At 41.8% G+C, this 5,000-nt stretch overlaps 1 protein-coding gene across 2 annotated transcripts in view; it reads right to left on the reverse strand.

Annotated features, from left to right (window-relative positions):
• Nucleotides 1–5,000, reverse strand: part of LOC143037958 (tyrosine-protein kinase CSK-like) — a 712,082-nt gene that overhangs the window by 242,929 nt on the left and 464,153 nt on the right. The gene's annotated exons all lie outside the window — the stretch shown is intronic.

Here is a 5,000-nt window from a genome sequence, read left to right on the forward strand (position 1 = left end):
ATCTACATTTACCTGCGAATAATAATAACAATAATAATAATAATAATATATATTTCCATTTCAAAATGTCATATTTAGCAGAAGCATTTTGTCACCAGCTTTCCCGAGCACCGTGATTGATCTCGCGTTTAATGTACGAACTGAAACACACTATTCATAATGAAATGAAACATTTTCGCCCGATTATTTTCTACAACCTAATGGACACAGCATTTGCACTAAGTGCACACACACGAACGCACGCACACACGCAAGCCAAGTCTTTGTCACTGCTGTAGGTCTCGGTGTGTGCATATATTAACATACGGGCACGATGTTCATATACACAGTAACTTCCCTTGTGGCTGTGTGGCTGTAGAGGTGTAGAGAACTTCGTGGGCTTGGATTACTACAGGGTGTCACAAGAAACAAAGACTCTAAGTTACAATGAAGAGCTGAAATCGAAGAGGAGGAGGAGACAGAAGACGAAGAGAGAGATGAGGAATAGGAAGAAGAACATGAAGAAGAAGAAGAAGAGGAATGAGAAGATGAAGAAGAATGAGAAGACGATAAAGAAGAGGAAAAACAAGAAGTCAAAGAAGAAAAAATGAAGAAAACGAAGAAGAAGAAAAGAAATGAGAAGATGAAGAAGAATGAGTAGACGATGAAGAGGAAAAGCATGAAGACAAGGAAGAAGAAAAAGACGAAGAAAACGAGACAGAAGACAAAGGAGAAGAAAAAAAGACAAAGAAAACGAGACTGAAGAAGCAGAAGAAGAAGAAGACAAAGAGAAATACGAAGAATGAGAAGAGGAAGACGAAGTAGACGAAGACAAAGAAGATGAAGAAAAAAGAGGAAGATGCAGGGAAGGAGAGAGACGAAGAATGAAAAGACGACGAAGAAGATAAAGAGGAAAGTGCTGGAGCCACAACAGTAGAGTTGATACAATGTGAAACTAACATTAATCGTCCAAGTCCCGCTTTGAATGTGCTATCCACGGCCGCACTTCAGACTTCTTGCCGTATGTTTTTGGCGGAAGAGCACAATGTATTCTGATCACACAAAGACCGGACTAAAACCAAATCTAGATTAAAAATTTAACCCGCTCGCGACAAAGGAGACAACAACCCCCAACCCCCCCCCCCCCAAAAAAAAAAAAAAAAAAAAAACGGGTTTACTGGGCGATATCAATCTGGACTGCTTTTTCTACTCCGGCGACAAAGGCGACGAATAAAAACGTTACACGATTTGTACCATGACCTGGTGTGACGTGACAAGGTAGAATGACGCCAACATAGTGTACGATACGTCAACTGTTCGCGAGGACAGGGGCGTACACATCCACACATACATATACACACACGCGTATATATATATATATATATATATATATATATATACATATATATATATATATACATACATTATATATAAATATATATAATATTATATATATATAATATATATATACATATATATATATATATATATATATATATATATATATATATATGATGTCCACGCCAAGACCGGCGTGTCCTCCTACACAATTCAAAGATCTCTGAAACCTTCAGCATGAGGAAACTTTCTTCATGCCTTGAATAGCTTCCACCCCCTCTCTCTCTCTCTCTCTCTCTCTCTCTCTCTCTCTCTCTCTCTCCCTCTCTTAAGCTTTCATCATGAAGGTCTCATGGGCTTTCTTCCTGGCTTGAATCAATACTAACACTCTCTCTCTTCTATTTTATTCTCGACAGCGTCAGACGATTTCATTAAGCCGATGGAACACCCTGGGATGGGGTGGTGGATCCTGATTAATCGAGACCCCCTCATGTCGCCACCCTGTCTTCGACTGAATTAAATATTTTCGCATTAGCCAGAATAAAAAATGTCGAGTGATGCGCCACTTCCCACTCCCCCCCATTTCTCGGTGGAAAGGAAGTTAAATCCATTTGCATTAAGTACTTTTAAACCCAATTCATTAACCACCTTTAACCTGGTTCCCGAAACCAGTTACGGGGTTGAGTCCTGAAGGAAATACAAGAGGGACCTAATTTCTAACAAAGGATTACAAAGGAGGAGTATGCCGACAGGAGACCTTTTGGTCCATAACTAGGTCGGACGCGGAAAAATATATATATATATATAATAAACAAAAAAATATATAATAATATAGGTAATAATAAATAAAATTAGTAAATTACTGAAGTCCACCAGGAGACGCTCCAACACACAAACCTCAGGGGCTAAGCCGATCACGCAAGCCTTTGGCCCACCACGATTCCCAATGTAAAGGAAAGGGAGCTGGAAGAAGTTGAGGGACCTACGCCAGGAGACGCTGAGTAGTTGGGGTCGAAGACGTCACCTTTCCCCTAACTGCTTTGGGGACTGCTGGTTGGAGAAGGTTACTAATAGTCATTGCTGGGAATCGGAGAGGAGTGCGGGACTCGAACCTACAAGTAAGTAAATGCGAGACCAGAAGCTTCTGACGACGTCACAAGCGCTGGGCCTTTTGATAAAATAGCACGCGCTCAAGCTATCACAGGGTAGCACGGTGCTACGCCGTAGAACCCAGCGAGGTTAGCTCAATGTAAACATTGTGTGTGATAAGCCCAAGTCACACTATCACGATTCTCGTCAAATATTGTGAAATCGAAAAATTGCAGGACGACTTCGCCTACGGTGTTCTAGACTTCACTAAGGCCTCTTTCACACTAGGCAACTAGTGACCGTCACTAGTGGGGGTCACTAGTTGCCTAGTGTGAAAGTCTCGGGCAACTGCAAGCAACCAGTGACTGTCACCGAGTTGTGGAATCCTTTCTTATCATCTCATTAGTCGAAAGAATGGCATCAATGGAGGCGGTGCTTCTATTGGCTTTGCTGGTCAAGAAAAAGAGACGGTCGGTGACGGCAACTGCCAGTGACGGTCACTTGTTACCGGAGCGGGCAACAGCCACAGCCTGTTGCGCAACCGGGCAACCGCAGTGACGTAGTGTGAAAGGCTCAATTTAAAATAATGGAAGACAACTAGTGAGTCACTAGTTGTCTAGTGTGAAAGGGGCCTATGTCTACAATTCAACAATGTGTCTAATATTCGTATTGATTTAACTTTTCTTAGTTCGTCATTCGGCTTCTCAACATATGACGCAAAGGTACATTTGGAGATTCAAAAAATAGAAAAAAAATTGTAAACGAAGTCGTTTCTGCTCAAACGAACTTACTTGAGTCGTGATGGCGTGACCGGGGCCTTAAAGCCGGCAGGGTCAAAGGTGAAAGGTTAATCATGTCCTACTAATATTAATGGAAGAACCTCAACAGAACTACCTGCAAATGGCTACCGCCTTGTCAGTGCACGTCCCTCACTGGCTCCTAGAGAACACTTTATATATTTTGTTCTGGTTAACATAAGATTCGGACGATATAAAGATCGATAACCCTAGAGTACCCGGGTAAAGGTAAGCTACGCCACAGTGTAAAAAGAGTTAATTGTAGCAAACCCACAATCGAGCTTGTAAGTTTAAATCGCACGAACATTGACGATCATTTAATCAAAGATAGACAACACGGTAACGTCACGTAACGTGACTTAATCTAACTTAACCTAACCTAACCTAACCTTCCCACCAAAATATAACCTTATTCTAAAATTTTCATTCTTTAAACAAGCTTGTAAAGACTGGTCATCCTCAGAATGTGCTTGTTAATATCAGCCATCCCAAACTTTAGCTTGTAAAGACCAAAACCCCTCAGGTACTCTGGGTATCCGGATTTTACGATCTAAGATTCTATTCAGCCCAAGGACGAGTGTCCTGGGCTTGAAACTACAACACAGTCTTGTGGTCTCGCCTTCATCTGAACAAAATACCCAGGCGCTGTGTCCCTTCGTAAAAGAGTTAACTCTGAGTTAAATTTACCCTTTAAAGTAAATATACACCTGAAAAATTAATATTGATTCCTTAAGTCTATACCTGGTACCTCCCATGTTATATACATATATGAAATATATATTTCATTTCTTGATCAAAGTCTATCTTATATAGACCCTTAACATCATATGTGTATTTTCATATACATTTTTGTGCCCATAGAAAATGGGATGAGAATCGCTGTCATGCTACAAGCATGGCTGACGTGACATATTTAATGCACAGGATGAGATCGGATACCGCATGGCAATCTCACTGTCTCATGCACAGCCTGGTACATGAAATTGTATAATAATGAATGTCCGGACACCATCATTTCTCCAAAGTGATAGACCACTGAAAACCGTTAATTCATTTAAACCGTTAGAGTCGTTATAACCGTTAAACGTTTTGTTTACTATTATTTTAACCGTTAGAAGTGATTAAACCGTTAAATTAAACAGTTAAATGTAATTTAAAATAGTCAACAGTCGTCAAAACCGTTAATTACGTTAATGTGAACAGAGGCATTACCTGGGTCAGCGACACGACCACAACGAGGGAAAGGCCGGTGGACATAAAGGCGCTCCTAACAAGCAGAAGACCCACGTCACGTGGAGGACTGGTGGGCAGAGCTCAACCGCATTTGAAACCCCAGACGTGCACAAAGCCTTTGCGGTCCTCCACATTGTACAGTACTAAACAAATGTGCTGCTATGACGCGTTGGTTTCATTCGTGCTCACACTTCGTGGAGCCGGATTGGAAGCCAAAGGCTGCGGGGAGAAAGAGAGTGAGAGCGAGAGAGAGAAAGAGAGAGGGGGAGAGGTGTATGCCCAGCAAGAAGCGTACAAGAAGAATATAGAAGTGGAGGGAAAGAAGAGAGAGACATAAGACGAGAGGTATAGAGCGAGCGAGCGAGAGAGAAAGAGAGAGAGAGAGAGAGAGAGAGAGAGAGAGAGAGAGAGAGAGAGAGAGAGAGAGAGAGAGAGAGAGAGAGAGAGAGAGAGAGAGAGAGATGCTGCAGCCCCTTTGGTTGATCCCATATGCAGTATATAGCTCTGTCCGACATCGGAAACCGAAATGTCATATCGCACGTCACTTACAACGAGGCCCCATAG

The sequence above is a fragment of the Oratosquilla oratoria genome, chromosome 23 (genome assembly GCF_046742065.1).
Source record: "Oratosquilla oratoria isolate Oo_2021 chromosome 23, ASM4674206v1, whole genome shotgun sequence".
NCBI classification, from domain to species: Eukaryota; Metazoa; Arthropoda; class Malacostraca; order Stomatopoda; family Squillidae; genus Oratosquilla; species Oratosquilla oratoria.